Genomic DNA, 19,735 nt, shown 5'->3' with positions numbered 1-19,735 from the left:
TCCCTCCCATCACATCAGAGACCTCTCTATACATGAGAGATGCCACACCACATCAGAGTACTCCCATGGTAGAGTACCTCCAACAAATCAGAGTAATTCATTCACATTAGAGGCTCCCTTCAGGTCAGAGGCCCCCCATCACATCAGAGGCCCCTCTACACATGAGAGATCCCACATCACATCAGAGATCCCCCCCATCACATCAGAGTCCCTCCATCACATGAGAGGCCCCCCTAAACATGAGAGATCCCACATCATACCAGAGTACTCCTATGGTAAAGTACCTCCAACACATCAGAGTACCCCCTTATCATTAGAGGCTCCTTTCCTGTCAGAGGACCTTCAACACTTTAGAGGTCCCGTCCGTCCATCACATGAGAGGCCCCCATACACATGAGAGATCCCACATCATATCAGAGTACTCCCATGACAGAGTCACACCATTATGACATAGGCTCCCCATCACTAACAGAGTCCCCACATCACACAGTCCTCTCATCATAACAGAGTCCCCCCCATCACACAGAACCCACGTAGTAGCAAGACAGAGGACAGGGAGGTGAAAGACACCTGAAGGAGAGGGACTTCCATCATCTCCTCAATGCTGGGGGTGCTGTGAACGAGGCTTATCGCCAAAACGAGTCTACTGTTGACTGTACTCGCGGTGAAGGCTCTACAATAAATATGCTTGATGTTCTGGAGTTGCCGGCTGCTTCTTTTTCTTGGTGACCATTTATCTATTGGTGTGTGGGAGGACATCTCAGGGTGGACACCCCGACTGCCAACTTCCAAAGTAAGACTTTGTTTTCCACAGTTCTGAGCCATGCATGACATGTTAAGGACCGATCCTAGTGACACCTCACCCACTATCTCCATGACCCCAACCCCCCTATACCTTACCCCACAAAACCCCAATGATATAAGGGACCATGTTGTGGAGTCAAATTGGCTTTTTTTTCCCGACCTTTTTTATTTAACTATTTCAAAATTTAACATAAATAACCGTTTAAATAACTTTAAATAACTTTATACACATTTCCAATACTTGGTGGTCTAGAAGACCACCCGTCTCAACTTGGACACTGGAACAACCATTATTACCTAGGCCTCAGTCGCAAGACACCGACTCGGAGGCAGTATAACCGTCTGCAGTGACCTAACATTTTAACTCCTTCCTGGTTAACCCTTGTTAACCACTTAAGACCCGGACCATTTTGCAGCTAAATGCCCAGGCCAGGTTTTGCGATTCGGCACTGCGTCGCTTTAACAGACAATTGCGCGGTCGTGCGACATGGCTCCCAAACAAAATTGGCGTCCTTTTTTCCCAACAAATAGAGCTTTCTTTTGGTGGTATTTTATCACCTCTGCGGTTTTTATTTTTTGCGCTATAAACAAAAATAGAGCGATAATTTTGAAAAAAATGCAATATTTTTTACTTTTTGCTATAATAAAAATCCCCCAAAAACATATATAAAATATTTTTTTTCCTCAGTTTAGGCCGATACGTATTCTTCTACCTATTTTTGGTAAAAAAAATCGCAATAAGCGTTTATCGATTGGTTTGCGCAAAATTTATAGCGTTTACAAAATAGGGGATAGTTTTATTGCATTTTTATAAATTTTTTTTTTTTACTACTAATGGCGGTGATCAGCGATTTTTTTCGTGACTGCGACATTATGACGGACACAATTTTGACACATTTTTGGGACCATTGTCATTTTCACAGCAAAAAATGCATTTAAATTGCATTGTTTATTGTGAAAATGACAGTTGCAGTTTGGGAGTTAACCACAGGGGGCGCTGTAGGAGTTAGGGTTCACCTAGTGTGTGTTTACAACTGTAGGGGGGTGTGGCTGTAGGACTGACGTCATCGATCGAGTCTCCCTTACAAAAGGGATCACTCAATCGATACGCCGCCACAGTGAAGCACGGGGAAGCCGCGTTTACATACGACTCTCCCCGTTCTTCAGCCTCGGGGAGCGATCGCGACGGAGCGGCTATAAACGAATAGCCGCGCCGTCGTCCCGGATCGCTCCCCGAGGGAACCCGCCCGCAGCACGCAGCGGGGGGGTCACGATCTGACCCCCCACCCGCTAGAAGGCAAGGACGTGTATATATACGCCCTTCTGCCTGTCCGTGCCATTCTGCGGACGTAAATAGTCGTGCGGCGGGCGTTAAGGGGTAGACCGAAAGGTACCCAATAACCCCCATACCACCTATAGGTACAACCTTTTTTCTACTCCAACTTCCAGCCTTTCCTCGTCTTCCATCGACCCAACACCGCCCACAGAAAGCCTAAAACCAGGGAGTTGGAAACAATTGGAGGAGTGACGAAACATCACTTCCTCCACGCCAACAGCCTCTGCCACCCCCGCCCACTAACAGACTACCCCTCCCCTTCCACCAACAGGAGCCTATCTCCTACAGCCAGTCCCACCCTGTCATGCCGTCCCTCCCCCAACTTTGTTTGCTCCGTGACTCCCTATCTCTGATAAAGTCAATGCTGGGGGTGGCCTCGCAAGCCACCTGTCCTGGATAAGTGTCACGTGTTGCCATGTTGCGAGTGGACTGGCCATTAACACCCTACATCACCAAGCGCGTTCTCCGGTCAACCAACCAAAACCTTCTCCAAATTCCTAAATCCCGCTACAAATTGAAGGGAGAACGTAGATTTTCGGTCCCAGGACCACGGCTCTGGAATGCTCTACCCACTACCAACCACTTGGAGGAAAACCATCGGGCCTTTAGGAAAAAACTAAAGACCCACCTCTTCTGAAAGACCGGTACGACTCTGGATGGAAAGCGCCTTGAGGCGATTAAGTTCGCATTTGTTGCGCTATACAAGTTACTCACTCACTCACTCACTCACCATAGAAACAAATGAAGGTTTAAGTCTTGGCCCTTTAGTGTCATTGGTTGTTATGGTACTGGTGGCACCTCTACCCCCCCCCCCCCAACAATGACTTGCAGGAACCCAAACAGCACCCTGGTTGAGAGACACTATAAACAAACCAAGCACGTGGGTTGGTATTCCCAAAACAAGGAAGCAGGAAGCGTGCACCCACCCTGCTATGCTGACACATGTCCATTGTCCACATGCCCTTCAACAATGGGTAGGGTGCTCTGAGAGGGGTCCCACTAAAATTAGGGGAAGCCTAGCATTGATGTTGTTACTTTATGCCCATTTCAATATTAAAAAAAATAATATTTTGGATAAATAAAAATGAGAGTCCAGATTCTCAAAGGACTTACGACGGCGTAGCGCCCTGTACGCCGTCGTAAGTCCGAATGAGAGCCGCCGTATCTATGCGGCTGATTCTTAGAATCAGTTACGCATAAATTCGGCTTAGATACGAGCGACGTAAGTCTCTTACACCATCATATCTAAGTTGCATATTTACGCTGGCCGCTAGGTGGCGCTTCCGTAGATTTCCGCGTCGAATATGCTAATGAGCTAGATACGCCGATTCACAACCGTACGTGCGCCCGGCGTAGCAAGATACGTCGTTTACGTAAGACATACGCCGGCGTAAAGTTACCCCTCATAAAGCAGGGGTAAGTCATGTTAGGTATGGACGTCGGAAACGTTGGGACAGCAGTGTTTTACGTCGTTTGCGTAAGTCGTTCGTGAATGGGGCTGGACGTAAGTTACGTTCACGTCGACTAGGCATTGAGCGGGCGTACTTTAATTTGAAAATTTGACGTGATACTGAGCATGCGCGCACATGCGCCGTTCGTTAAAAACGTCAATCACGTCCGGTCACGATACATTAACATAAAACACGCCCACACTAGCCTACTTTGAATTAAGCCGGCTTACGCCGGCACAGTTACACTACGCCGCTGTAACTTTGGCCGCAAGTTCTTTGAGAATACGGGACCTGCCTCACTGACTTACGGCGGTGTAGTGTGAGATACACTACGCCCGCCTATAGATAGGCGCTTTTTTGAGAATCTGGCCCTCAAAGTCTGTGGCCCAGATTCTGAAAGGACTTACGACGGCGCAGCGCCATGTACGCCGTCGTAAGTCCTAATCCAAGCCGTCGTATCTATGCGCCTGATTCTTAGAATCAGTTACGCATAGATATCCATTAGATCCGACAGGCGTAAGTCTCTTACGCCGTCGGATCGTAACTGCATTTTTCCACTGCCCGCTAGGGGCGTGTAAGCTGATTTACGCGTCAAAATATGCAAATTAGCTAGATACGCGAATTCACGAACGTACGCCTGACCGACGCAGTAAAGTTACGATGTTTACGTTAGGCTTTTTCCGGCGTATAGTTGCCCCTGGTATATGAGGCATAAGTGCGGCGTACCAATGTTAAGTATGGGCGTCGTTCCCGCGCCGAAATTTGAAAAAGTTACGTTGTTTGCGTAAGTCGTCCGTGAATGGGGCTGGACGTCATTTACGTTCACGTCGAAACCAATGACGTCCTTGCGGCGTACTTTGGAGCAATGCACACTGGGAAAATCCACGGACGGCGCATGCGCCGTTCGGGAAAAACCATCAATCACGTCGGGTCACAGTACATTTACATAAAACACGCCCCCCTGATCCAAATTTGAATTAGGCGGGCTTACGCCGGCCGATTTACGCTGCGCCGCCGCAACTTACGGAGCAAGTGCTTTGAGAATACAGCACTTGCCCATCTAAGTTGCGGAGGCCTAACGTAAATCCGATACGTTACGCCCGGGCAAAGTTACACCGCTTTACGAGAATCGGGCCCAAAGTCTTTATTCTGACACTTGTTTCTTAAAGGGGTTGTTATAAATATCTTCCTTTACCTTAGTGCCGTCCTCCTTCACTTACCTCATCCTTCCATTTTGTTTTTAAATGTCCTTATTTCTTCTGAGAAATCCTCACTTCCTGTTCTTCTGTCTGTAACTCCACACAGTAATGCGAGGCTTTCTCCCTGGTGTGGAGTGTCATGCTCGCCCCCTCCCTTGGACTACAGGAGAGTCAGGACGCTCTCTACGTTGCAGATAGAGAAAGGAGCTGTGTGTTAGTGGACGTCCTGACTCTCCTGTAGTCCAAGGGAGGGGGCGAGCACGACACTCCACACCAGGGAGAAAGCCTCGCATTACTGTGTGGAGTTACAGACAGAAGAACAGGAAGTGAGGATTTCTCAGAAGAAATAAGGACATTTCAAAGCAAAATGGAAGGATGAGGTAAGTGAAGGAGGACTGCACTAAGGGAAAGGAAGATATTTAGGGGAAGAAATTGTACCTTTACAACCCCCTTTAAGTTAAAATCAATATTTTTTTATAGAAAATTTCTTGGAACCCCCAAACATTGTATATATTTTAGCAGAGACCCTAGGGAATAAAATGGCATAGTTCATAGTTCTACGGATTTTTCTGGCGCTATTGTTGAATTCCCGCGATCAGAATCCCTCCTGCCGATGGCAATAATTAGTAATACCGATAATGATAATAATAAAAATAAGCGCACTCCACCTCATTGCTTGAGATCTTGTCAAGCCTCTTAGATTTGGACTCCTGCCCACCGAATTCCCTTCTTTTTATCTCTTTTCATCAAAATGTTTGAAGTGCGCGGCGCGGTTTACAGGCGTGGCCCACGCTGGCATCCCAGCAGCTCCGCGGAACGAGTACAAAAACAAAAAAGAGTTGTTTATTTTATCCCGGAGTAGACATAAAATATTGATATGGAATGCGCAAGGAGTCGATAGCTTAGCGGCTTTCAATTAACTCGAGAAATTCAACCCGAGTACATTACAGGTTTAGACGCCAAGAAAGAAATTCGACTCCACCGACCCCCTCCCCCTCCTGGCCACACCTACAACACGAGTTCTGGGGGATAAACTGCGAAATTCAGAAATCTGAAATCTTCCATCAATATCTCTTCCGTTTGTTCAGGTTTATCCTTTCATATTCTGCGAGTCCTTCCTGTATGTGTGTGTCCCGACCGGGCGGGGGATGGAACGCACTCGGCTTCCTGGCCCCTTCCTGGTGGAATGCCAGTCGGTGAAAGGTGGCCATGGTGAGGTCCGAGGGCGTTCTGCTGCCTTATACACACAATGATCCGTCTCTCTGCCCCCTCCCCCTGGATCACCTGGATCACACTGCTGCCTTATACACAGAATGATTTGTCTCCATGCCCCCTCCCCCTGGATCACACTGCTGCCTTATACACAGAATGATTCGTCTCTCTGCCCCCTCCCCCTGGATCACACTGCTGCCTTATACACAGAATGATTCGTCTCTCTGCCCCCTCCCCCTGGATCACACTGCTGCCTTATACACAGAATGATTCGTCTCTCTGCCCCCTCCCCCCGGATCACACTGCTGCCTTATACATACAATGATCCGGCTCTCTGCCCCCACTGGATCACACTGCTGCCTTATACATACAATGATCCGGCTCTCTGCCCCCACTGGATCACACTGCTGCCTTATACACACAACGATCCGGCTCTCTGCCCCCCCCCGTATCACACTGCTGCTTTATACACACAATGCTCTGGCTCTCTGCCCCCTCCCCCTGGATCACACTGTTGCCTTATACACACAATGCCCTGGATCTCTGCCGCTTTCCCCCTGCATCACACTGCTGCCTTATGCACACAATGATCTGGCTCTCTGCCCTCCCCCCCGGATCACACTGCTGCCTTATACACACAATGATCCGGCTCTCTGCCCCCTCCCCCTGGATCACACTGCTGCCTTATACACACAATGCTCTGGCTCTCTGCCCCCTCCCCCTGGATCACACTGTTGCCTTATACACACAATGCCCTGGATCTCTGCCGCTTTCCCCCTGCATCACACTGCTGCCTTATACACACAATGATCTGGCTCTCTGCCCCCCCCCCGGATCACACTGATGCCTTATACACACAATGATCCGGCTCTCTGCCCCCTCCCCCTGGATCACACTGCTGCCTTATACACACAATGATCCGGCTCTCTGCCCCCCCTGGATCACACTGCTGCCTTATACACACAACGATCCGGCTCTCTGCCCCCCCCGTATCACACTGCTGCTTTATACACACAATGCTCTGGCTCTCTGCCCCCTCCCCCTGGATCACACTGTTGCCTTATACACACAATGCCCTGGATCTCTGCCGCTTTCCCCCTGCATCACACTGCTGCCTTATACACACAATGATCTGGCTCTCTTCCCCCCCCGGATCACACTGCTGCCTTATACACACAATGATCCAGCTCTCTGCCCCCTCCCCCTGGATCACACTGCTGCCTTATACACACAATGCTCTGGCTCTCTGCCCCCCCGGATCACACTGCTGCCTTATACACACAATGATCCGGCTCTCTGCCCCCCCCTGGATCACACTGCTGCCTTATACACACAATGATCCGGCTCTCTGCCCCCCTCCCCCTGTATCACACTGCTGCCCTTATACACACAATGCTCCAGCTCTCTGCCCCCTCCCCCTGGATCACCTGAATCACACTGCTGCCTTATATACACAATGATCTGTCTCCCTGCCCCCTCCCCCTGGATCACACTGCTGCCTTATACACACAATGATCCGGCTCTCTGCCCCCCCCCTGGATCACACTGCTGCCTTATACACACAATGATCTGTCTCTCTGCCCCCCTCCCCCTGGATCACACTGCTGCCCTTATACACACAATACTCCGGCTCTCTGCATTCCTCCCCCACGAATGACACTGCTGTCTTATACACACAATTCTCCGGCTCTCTGCCCCCCCCCCGGATCACACTGCTGCCTTATACACACAATGATCTGGCTCTCTGCCCCCTCCCCTGCATCACACTGCTGCCTTATACACACAATGATCCTTCTCTCTGCCCCCTCCCCCTGGATCACACTGCTGCCTTATACACACAATGACCCGACTCTCTCCCCCCCCCCCTGATCACACTGCTGCCTTATACACACAATGACCCGGCTCTCTGCCCCCCCTGGATCACACTGCTGCCTTATACACACAATGACCCAGCTCTCTGCCCCCCCCCTGGATCACACTGCTGCCTAATACACACAATACTCTGGCTCTCTGCCCCCCCCTGGATCACACTGCTGCCTTATACACACTGGCCCGGATTCTCGTACGAGTTACGCCGGCGTATCTCCAGATATGCCGTCGTAACTCTGAGTCCGAGCCGTCGTATCTATGCGCCTGATTTATAGAATCAGTTACGCATAGATTTGTATTACGCCGTCATATCTTAACTGCATATTTACGCTGGCCGCTAGGGGCGTGTACGCTGATTTACGCCTAGAAATATGTAAATCAGCTAGATACGCAAATTCACGAACGTACGCCCGACCGACGCAGTACAGATACGCCATTTACGTTACACTTTTCCCGGCGTCATGTTACCCCTGCTATATGAGGCGTACATGCGGCATACCAATGTTAAGTATGGACGTCGTTCCCGCGTCGAATTTTGAAAATGCGTAAGTCATTCGCGAATAGGGCTGGGCGTCATTTACGTTCACTGTGAAAGCATTGGATTCTTGCGGGTTAATTTGGAGCATGCGAGGGATGGCGGCCGATCGGACATGTACGGTGAGTTTGTACAGACGACCGAACATGTCCGACGGACAGGCTTCCAGCGGACATGTTTCTTAGCATGCTAAGAAACATTTGTCCGCCAGAAAACGGTCGGCTGGACAAATGTCCGCTGGAAACCTGTCCAGTTTCAGCAGACATGTTCGGTCGTGTGTACGGGGCCTTATAGGGACTGGTGGGACCACCAGGAGATTCACCTTCCTACACTAATAGGGACTGGTGGGACCACCAGGAGATTCACCTTCCTACACTAATAGGGACTGGTGGGACCACCAGGAGATTCACCTTCCTACACTAATAGGGACTGGTGGGACCACCAGGAGGTTCACCTTCCTACACTAATAGGGACTGGTGGGACCACCAGGAGATTCACCTTCCTACACTAATAGGGACTGGTGGGACCACCAGGAGATTCACCTTCCTACACTAATAGGGACTGGTGGGACCACCAGGAGATTCACCTTCCTACACTAATAGGGACTGGTGGGACCACCAGGAGATTCACCTTCCTACACTAATAGGGACTGGTGGGACCACCAGGAGATTCACCTTCCTACACTAATAGAAGTAACCAGCCTGCTGAAACTTCAAAGATGAAGGTTCACAAACACTTTAAGTCTCACAGCTGCCAATAAAAGTCCCAGGCGGAGACGTCAGGACAGAGAGCGGCGCTCGATCGCGCCAGGCGATGAAGGCGAGGAGTGCGCACTGCTGAGATCTCGGTGAAATTATTGAGGTAGTAATTTTTCCGGCGTGTCACTTTCCCCCCACTGTCAGAACATTATGCCAGCGAGCGCCTCTTAAATAAGAGAACTTCCCCCTGTAATGACTAAACTAATAAAAACAATCGATCCCGCGCCTGACTCCAAAATGTCACGTTAATTATTCGTCACGTGGCGTGCTGTGTCGCCAAGCGGCGCGCTGTCATGCGGGGAGCGGAGGAGAAACTTTTCCAACTGCTTTCAATGCAGAACTACCGAGAGGTTCGATGTTGGGCTGCTGCCGCCTGCCCTCCATTGCTGACTTGTTTCTTAACCACTTCCATACAAGGCACTTACACACCTTCCCGCCCAAGCCAATTTTCAGCTTTCAGCACTGTCGCACTTTGAATGGCAATTGCGCGGTCATACAACACTGTACCCAAACAAAATTGGCGTCCTTTTTTCCCCACAAATAGAGATTTCTTTTGGTGGTATTTGATCACCTCTGCGATTTTTTTTTTTTGCGCAACAACTAAAAAAAGACTAAAAATTTTTAAAAAAAATTACGTTTTTATTTTTTTCTGTTAATTTTTTTGTAAATAAGTAAGTTTTCTCTTTCAATTACGGGCACTGATATGGCGGGACTGATGAGATGGCACTGATGGACATCGATGAGGTAGTACTGACGGGCACAGATAAGGTGGCACTGATTGGCGGCGCTGGTATGCGGCACTGATGGGCACACATAGGCGGCACTGATGGGCGGCACTGATGGGCACACATAGGCGGCACTGATGGGCACACATGGGCGGCACTAATGGGCACACATGGGCGGCACTGGGCACTCATAGGTGGCACAGATGGGCACTCATGGGTGGCACTTATGGGTGGCACTGATGGATACTTATGGGTGGCACAGATGGGCACTGAAAGGTGGGCACTGGGCATGGATGGGCACTGTGGGGTGGCACTGATGGACACTGTGGGGTGGCACTGATGGACACTGTGGGGTGGCACTGATGGACACTGTGTTGCCAGTCAGTGCCCATTTGTGGGCACTGATTGGCATCTTTTATTTTTTTTATGGGTTTTTTTTCCAGCCTTTTTTTTTTTAGCATTTTTTTTTTTTTTTTGGGGCATTTTTTTCAGTTTGCCCTTCCCTGGTGGTCCAGTGTGGCGATCCGAGGGGGGGCTGCGCTGATAAACAATCAGCGCGAACCCCCCTGTCAGGAGAGCCGCCGTTCGGCTCTCCTCTACTCGCGTCTGTCAGACGCGAGTGAGGAAGAGCCGTCAACGGCTCTTCCTGTTTACATCGTGATCAGCCGTGAGAGACTCTTTACCGAGATCGGTGTTGCGGGGTGTCAGACTGACACCCCGCAACAACAATCGCCGCGATGCGAGCCCCCCGGGGGCGCGCAGCGGCTCAGAATCCTGAGGACATCATATGACGTCCAGTCAGGATTCTACAACCACTTTGCCAACGTCAATCTGTCATTGGCGGGCGGCAAGTGGTTAAAGCGCAAGTTCCCGGATCTGTCATCCCCATCCTCGCTTTAATACCGAGAGAGTCATTGTCCTGGGACAAGCATGCAGCCAGTGATGTCATGACTTCCAATGAGTCAGCAACTTAGTAAGGGGTAAAGCATGGATGAGGAGCCGGGCCGAGAGAAAAGGGGGTAGGGGGGGGTGGCAGGAGGGGCAGCTGCCCCTGGTGCAGGGAAATTAACTCATGTGAGGGAAGGGGGCTCCTCGGGGTGATTTCCCACCGCCACAGAGGTGGAACTCACTATAGGAGTAGGAACAGTGACCTCCCTACAGGAGTAGTGACAGAGACCTCCCTACAGGAGGAGTGACAGAGACCTCCCTACAGGAGTAGTGACAGTGACCTCCCTACAGGAGGAGTGACAGAGACCTCCCTACAGGAGTAGTGACAGAGACCTCCCTACAGGAGGAGTGACAGAGACCTCCCTACAGGAGAAGTGACAGTGACCTCCCTACAGGAGGAGTGACAGTGGCCTCCCTACAGGAGTAGTGACAGTGACCTCCCTACAGGAGGAGTGACAGAGACCTCCCTACAGGAGGAGTGACAGAGACCTCCCTACAGGAGGAGTGACAGAGACCTCCCTATAGGAGGAGTGACAGTGATCATCCTACAGGAGGAGTGACAGTGACCTCCCTACACGAGGCGTGACAGAGACCTCCCTACAGGAGTAGTGACAGAGACCTCCCTACAGGAGTAGTGACAGAGACCTCCCTACAGGAGGAGTGACAGTGACCTCCCTACAGGAGGAGTGACAGAGACCTCCCTACAGGAGGAGTGACAAAGACCTCCCTACAGGAGGAGTGACAGTGACCTCCCTACAGGAGGAGTGACAGAGACCTCCCTACAGGAGTAGTGACAGAGATCTCCCTACAGGAGGACTGACAGAGACCTCCCTACAGGAGAAGTGACAGTGACCTCCCTACAGGAGGAGTGACAGTGGCCTCCCTACAGGAGTAGTGACAGTGACCTCCCTACAGGAGGAGTGACAGAGACCTCCCTACAGGAGCAGTGACAGAGACCTCCCTACAGGAGGAGTGACAGAGACCTCCCTACAGGAGGAGTGACAGAGACCTCCCTATAGGAGGAGTGACAGTGATCATCCTACAGGAGGAGTGACAGTGACCTCCCTACACGAGGCGTGACAGAGACCTCCCTACAGGAGTAGTGACAGAGACCTCCCTACAGGAGTAGTGACAGAGACCTCCCTACAGGAGGAGCGACAGTGACCTCCCTACAGGAGGAGCGACAGAGACCTCCCTACAGGAGGAGTGACAAAGACCTCCCTACAGGAGGAGTGACAGTGACCTCCCTACAGGAGGAGTGACAGAGACCTCCCTACAGGAGTAGTGACAGAGACCTCCCTACAGGAGGATTGACAGAGACCTCCCTACAGGAGGATTGACAGAGACCTCCCTACAGGAGGAGTGACAGTGACCTCCCTACAGGAGGAGTGACAGAGACCTCCCTACAGGAGTAGTGACAGAGACCTCCCTACAGGAGTAGTGACAGAGACCTCCCTACAGGAGGAGTGACAGAGACCTCCCTACAGGAGGATTGACAGAGACCTCCCTACAGGAGGAGTGACAGTGACCTCCCTACAGGAGTAGTGACAGTGACCTCCCTACAGGAGGAGTGACAGTGACCTCCCTACAGGAGGAGTGACAGAGACCTCCCTACAGGAGGAGTGACAGAGACCTCCCTACAGGAGGAGTGACAGAGACCTCCCTACAGGAGGATTGACAGAGACCTCCCTACAGGAGGATTGACAGAGACCTCCCTACAGGAGGAGTGACAGAGACCTCCCTACAGGAGGAGTGACAGTGACCTCCCTACAGGAGTAGTGACAGTGGCCTCCCTACAGGAGGAGTGACAGAGACCTCCCTACAGGAGGAGTGACAGAGACCTCCCTACAGGAAGAGTGACAGAGACCTCCCTACAGGAGGATTGACAGAGACCTCCCTACAGGAGGATTGACAGAGACCTCCCTACAGGAGGAGTGACAGAGACCTCCCTACAGGAGGAGTGACAGAGACCTCCCTACAGGAGTAGTGACAGAGACCTCCCTACAGGAGGAGTGACAGAGACCTCCCTACAGGAGGAGTGACAGAGACCTCCCTACAGGAGTAGTGACAGTGACCTCCCTACAGGAGGAGTGACAGAGACCTCCCTACAGGAGTAGTGACAGAGACCTCCCTACAGGAGGAGTGACAGAGACCTCCCTACAGGAGGAGTGACAGAGACCTCCCTACAGGAGTAGTGACAGAGACCTCCCTACAGGAGGAGTGACAGTGACCTCCCTACACGAGGCGTGACAGAGACCTCCCTACAGGAGGAGTGACAGAGACCTCCCTACAGGAGGAGTGACAGAGACCTCCCTACAGGAGGAGTGACAAAGACCTCCCTACAGGAGGAGTGACAGAGACCTCCCTACAGGAGTAGTGACAGAGACCTCCCTACAGGAGGAGTGACAGTGACCTCCCTACAGGAGGAGTGACACATAAAAAGCAAATGCACAAAAATAAAAAAAGTACAAAAAATGGCAAAACAAAAAAAATGGTGCCAGCTTGGCATTCCCAAGTTCAAGAGAATTGGGAGCTCCAATGGTGATTGCCTATGGCCACATCACCCTGAATGTACCCAATCTCATCTGAAGCTAAGCAGGGTTGGACCTAGTTAGTACTTGGATAGGAGACTGCCTGGGAATGCCAGGTGCTGTAGGCTTTTCGCTTTTGGTTGGGTTTTTTTTCACCCAAGGTGCCAACTTGGCATTCTCAAGTTTAAGAGAGCTGGGGACTCCATTTGTGAGTGCCCATGGCCACATCACCCTGAACATGTCTGATCTCGAAGACTAAGCAGGATTAAGGAATACCAGGTGCTGTAGGCTATTGGTTGTCCTTTTTTTCGCAGAAGGTGCCAACTTGGCATTCCCCAGTTCAAGAGGGTTGAGGGCTCCAATGGTGCATGCCTATGACCACATCAATCAGAATGCTCCCGATATCGTCTGATCTTAAAGACTAAGCAGGGTCAGGCCTGGCTAGTACTTGGATGGGTGACCATCTGTGAGTACCAGGTGTTGTAGGCTTTTGATTGGCTTTTTTTTTGCCCAAGGTGCCAGATTAACTTTTCCATGTTCAAGAGGGTTGGGGGCTCCTATGGTTAGTGCCTACATCCACATCACCCTGAATGTGCCAAATCTCGGAGGCTAAGCAGGGTCAGGCCTGGTTATTACATGGGTGGACGACCGCCTGGAAATACCAGCTGCTGTAGGCTTTTTCCTTTTAGTTGTCTTTATTTTCACCCAAGGTGCCAGCTTGGCATTCCTAAGTTCAAGAGGGTTGGGGGGTCCAATGGTGATCGCCTACAGCTACATCACGCTGAATGTGCCCAATCTCATCTGAAGCGAAGCAGGGTCGGACCTAGTTAGTACCTGGATGGGAGATTCTGTAGGCCTTTTGCTTTTGCTTGGTTTTTTTCTTTTCGCTCAAGGTGCCAGCCTGGCATTTCCAAGTTGAAGAGAGTTGGGGACTCCATCGGTGAGTGTCCATGGCCACATCACCCTGAACACGTCTGATCTCGAAGACTAAGCAGGGTCAGGGAATACCAGGTGCTGTAGGCTATTGGTTGGCTTTTTTTTCTGCAGAAGGTGCCAGCTTGGCATTCCTCAGTTCAAGAGGGTTGGGGGCTCCAATGGTGCATGCCTATGACTACATCAACCTGAATGCTCCCAATATCGTCTGATTTTGAAGACTAAGCAAGGTCAGGCCTGGTTAGTACTTGGATGGGTGACCACCTGTGAATACCAGGTGCTGTAGGCATTTTGCTTTTGGTTGGCTTTTTTTTCCGCCCAAGGTGCCAGCTTGGCATTACCAAGTTCAAGAGGGTTGGGGGCTCCTATGGTTAGTGCCTACATCCACATCACCCTGAACGTGCCAAAACTCATCTGATCTCAGAGGCTAAGCAGGGTCAGGCCTGGTTATTACATGGGTGGACAACCGCCTGGGAATACCAGCTGCTGTAGGCTTTTTCTTTTTAGTTGTCTTTAATTTTGCCCAAGGTGCCAGCTTGGCATTCCTAAGTTCAAGAGATTTGGGGACTCCATAGGTGAGAGGCTATGGCCAGAGTACCCTGAACTCATCTGATCTTGAAGGCTAAGCAGGTTCGGACTTGGTTAGTACTTGGATGGGTGACCATCTGGGTATGCCAGGAGCTGTGGTCTTTTTCCTTTTGGCTGTCTTTTTTTTCACCCAAGGTGCCAGCTTGGCATTACCAAATTCAAGAGGGGTCGGGGCTGCAATGTTCAGAGCATGTGGCCACATTGGCTTGAATGTGCTCGATCTCATCTGATCTCCAAGGCTAAGCAGCATCGGGCTTGATAAGTAATTTGATGGGAGACTGCATGGAAATACCAGGTGGTGAAGGTTTTTCTCTTTTCAATGGCTTTTTTTTTCACCCAAGGTGCCAGCTGGGCATTCCCACCTTCAAGAGGGTTGAGGGTGCTAATTGTGAGCACCTATGGCCACATCACCCTGAAAGCATCTTATCTCGGAGGCTAAGCAGGGTCAGGCCTGGTTAGTATTTGGATGGGAGACTGAAGGCTTTTGGTTGGCTTTTTTTTTTGTCCAAGGTGCCAGCTTGGCATTCCTAAGTTCAAGAGGTTTGGTGGCTCCAAAGCGGATTGCCTATGGCCACATTACCCTGAACTCATCTGATCTTGAAGGCTAAGCAGGTTGGGGCCTGGTTAGTACTTGGATGGGTGACCGTCTGGGTATGCCAGGAGCTGTGGGCATTTTCCATTTGGCTGTCTGTTTTTTCACCAAAGCTGCCAGCTTGGCATTCCCAAGTTCAAAAGGATTTGGGGCTGGAATGCTCAGAGCCGTTGGCCACATCAACTTGAACGTGCTCAATCTCATCTGATCTCCGAGGCTAAGCAGCATTGGGCTTAAACAGTAATTGGATGGGAGACTGCATGAGAATACCAGGTGGTGAAGGCTTTTTTTCTTTTCATTGGCTTTTTTTAACCCAAGGTGCCAGCTTGGCATTCCCACCTTCAAGAGCGTTGAGGGTGCTAAATTTGCACATCTACAGCCACATAGTAGCCCTGAACACACCCGATCTTGTCTGATCTTGGAAGCTAAGCAGGGTCAGGCCTGGTTAGTATTTGGATGGGAGACTGAAGGCTTTTGGTTGGCTTTTTTTCCGCCCAAGGTGCCAGCTTGGCATTGCCAAATTCAAGAGGATTTGGGGTTGCAATGCTCAGAGGATGTGGTCACATTGACTTGAATGCGCTCAATCTCGTCTGATCTCCAAGGCTAAGCAGCATCGGGCTTGATAAGTAATTGGATGGGAGACTGCATGGGAAGACCAGGTGGTGAAGGCTCTTCTCTTTTCATTGGCTTTTTTTTTTCACCCAAGGTGCCAGCTTGGCATTCCCACCTTCAAGAGGGTTGAGGGTGCTAATCTTCGGCGTCTATTGGCCACATAGCCCCCTGAACACACCCGATCTTGTCTGATCTTGGAAGCTAAGCAGGGTCAGGCCTAGTTAGTCTTTGGATGGGAGACTGAATGCTTTTGGTTGGCTTCTTTTTCTGCCCAAGGTGCCAGCTTGGCATTCCCAAGTTCAAGAAGGTTGGGGGGCTCCAATGATGAGCACCTATGGAAACATCACCTATACCGCATCCAATCTCATCTAATCTCGATGGCTAAGCCAGGGTCGGGCCTGCTGATTTTTTTCTATGTACATTTTTTATTATAAATACTGTATATGGACTTTTTGGTTTTCTTTCTTTTTTTTTTTTTAAGTGCCAAATAAAAAGCAAATGAACAAAAATATAAAAACAATACCAAAAACTGTTTTAATAGGTCAAGAGAAAAAATGTATACTCTTTGGCCCGGATTCAGTAAGAATTGCGCTTTTTTTACGCGCGCTTACGCCGGGCATTTTGCCGGCGCGCCCGTGCAATTTACAGAGCTTCTGCTCCGTGAATCGAGGGCAGCGCAAAAAAATTGCGGGGGCGCAGGGCAAAAACGTTGCCCTGCGCCTCCGCAATTTTTTTGCGCTGCCCTCGATTCACGGAGCAGAAGCTCCGTAAATTGCGCGGGCGCGCCGGCAAAATGCCCGGCGCAAGCGCGCGCAATTTAAATGATCCCGTAGGGGGCGGGAATCATTTAAATTAGGCGCGTTCCAGTGCCGATCGTAGAGCGCATGCTCCGTCTGGAAACTTTCCTGACGTGCATTGCGGCAAATGACTTCGCAAGGACGTCATTTGGTTCAAAGTGAACGTGAATGGCGTCCAGCGCCATTCACGATTCACTTACGCAAACTACGTAAATTTCAAATTTCGCGACGCGGGAACGACGGGTATACGTAACATTGGCTGGTTGGCTGGTTCCTGAATCAGGAGCATTCGTTACGCCGGGGCAAGTAAGCAATTGCGCTGTGTAACCTATGGTTACACAGGCGCAATTGCTTCTTGAATCCAGGCCTTTATTTACAGTAAAACTGCATACTTTTTAAACCAACAGTTCAGAAAAAAAATATATATATATATTTTTTTTTATGCTTCAGTTTACTCATGTTTTTTGCCTATAAATTACAAAGAAAATAATTGTATTTTCTTTTATTATTTTATTAATTTATTTTTTTACAGAAAGAAACCCTAGTTTGCCCCTCCCCCCTTTAATTACCTAAATAATGATAAAGTTATCCTCCTATGGACTGGAAATGTAGAAGTTGTTCTGGTCTGTAAGGGGTGTAATGGTACGAGAGGGGAGGTGGTTAGATATTTATGGAAGAATTTTCCGTGACTTTGTTTTTCTAACAATAAAAAGTTGGAAATGAAATGTTGACGTTTCTGTTTCCATGTTTTGAGCGACTCTTCACGACTTCTGCGAAGTCTGTCTGTAAGAGTTCCTTCAATTATTCAGTGAGTATGGCGAGGCGTGAGATCAAAACTTGGCTGATTCCAGAGGAACAAAACCTCCTCAGATTGTCTGCAAAACAAAAACTATTTCTTTTTTTTACTATTTCTATGTCAGAGGAAAGAAAAATGTAGAAGGATTCAGTTTGCTTTCAGTGAAAATGCAATGTACGATCTCTATCTCTTCCCACTGACTTCCAATGTAAGGGACATTCTTCTCACTGATCACCAATGTAAGGGACATTCTTCTCACTGATCACCAATGTAAGGAACATTCTTCTCACTGATCACCAATGTAAGGAACATTCTTCTCACTGATCACCAATGTAAGGGACATTCTTCCCACTGATCACCAATGTAAGGAGCATTCTTCTCACTGATCACCAATGTAAGGGACATTCTTCCCACTGATCACCAATGTAAGGAACATTCTTCCCACTGATCACCAATGTAAGGGACATTCTTCCCACTGATCACCAATGTAAGGGACATTCTTCTCACTGATCACCAATGTAAGGAACATTCTTCTCACTGATCACCAATGTAAGGGACATTCTTCCCACTGATCACCAATGTAAGGGACATTCTTCCCACTGATCACCAATGTAAGGAACATTCTTCTCACTGATCACCAATGTAAGGGACATTCTTCCCACTGATCACCAATGTAAGGGACATTCTTCTGTGGTGGCAAAATAGGCCGTACGCAGAGCACAGCGCCATTTTGCCCTGTGCTATAAAGCACAGCATCCAGTCTTAATGAAATAATGCTTATTTAAGCTAAATAGATTCACTCACCATCATTCTCTGCCATTCATACAAAGAGACACCACCACCAGCTTGTTCTCATATCATTCTGCCAGCATGACTGCCATTCCTGGCTCAGCCAAGCCCCCTTTATTTACCCAAAACAGGAAGTGCTCACTGCACCCATTAAACACCTCCCTCATGGGAGTGGTTAACACATGATGTTCCACTGACACAGCTAACACCATATAAGGACGTTCCTTCTAACAGGAAGTCCCATAGAATACATGAATAGAATATAATACAATGGATACAATACAATGCATAGAAGTACATACAATGCTGCTAAAGGCTTATGGGCGTGGCAGGGAGTGCCCCCCCTGCCTCTAACCGATCATAAGCTCTCATATTAATCGCCTGATAGAATCCTAATCTGCGCCATTCCATAGAATAATGCATATCCAGATTATACCCTTATTAAGGTGGAAAGGAAGCTATCTACAGGCGTACGCTACGAATCGCAAGCCCTGCTGATCAGACAAGACCCAGATAAGAGCGCACATCTGTCCATAACCACTAGTGTGCTCGCGGAGTGAGCGCATCCCCTCCTCAACGATCGTCGGTGCTAAATGCACAGAGGGCCCCTCGTTAGCGGACATACACCCACGCCGCAAACATCACACTCCAACCTCAAGACATTTTCTACTACCAGACGAGATTCAACCAGCCTCAGACTGCCCCAGTCAGTTCTATTTAGAGCGGGTTGTGACAGTACTAAGACTGGGTGCCATTATGACAATACATATTAAATACATCTTCAAATTTCCACCACAGTCCTCCCTTTTTGTCATATTGCTCCCATTTGTCCTTCCAATCTTGATAGTCTTCTTACACCGAGAAAGGAATCAGTCCTTATAGTCCATAAAAAGGAAAAAACACGACTTGACATGTAGACTCTGTTCTTCAGGAGACATGACTTATAAGGAGGGCACAACTTGGTGAGCTGTAGTAATCGCAGATCGGTCTGGGGTCCTCTGTGTCTTGTAAATGGGTCCGGCTTCGGGGCGTCTTCATCAAGGAAAATGTGGTCATCTGCTCCAGCTCTGGTCACGCGTCCAATCAGGCAACAGGAGCGCCTCATCACGACATAGAAAGAATAGAAATAAAAACCACATGAGTATATATATTCCCATTTCCATCAACCACGATCCGCTGTAAAATAAAAATTAAATCCCCAAAGATTCCCAGACCCTTCAAAGGACTCCCAACCTTCACTTAGCTACAGCTCTGGCTCTG

The 19,735-nt window shown here is 49.4% G+C and overlaps 1 pseudogene; it reads left to right on the top strand.

Moving 5' to 3' along the window:
• The first annotated feature begins 13,384 nt into the window (after positions 1-13,384).
• On the top strand, positions 13,385-13,496 carry LOC120942229 (annotated as a pseudogene).
• Positions 13,497-19,735: the final 6,239 nt, after the last annotated feature.

Source organism: Rana temporaria, chromosome 5 (assembly GCF_905171775.1).
Source record: "Rana temporaria chromosome 5, aRanTem1.1, whole genome shotgun sequence".
Lineage (NCBI taxonomy): Eukaryota > Metazoa > Chordata > Amphibia > Anura > Ranidae > Rana > Rana temporaria.
The sequence above is the reverse complement of the archived record's forward strand: the minus strand, read 5'-3'. Positions and strand labels throughout refer to the sequence as shown.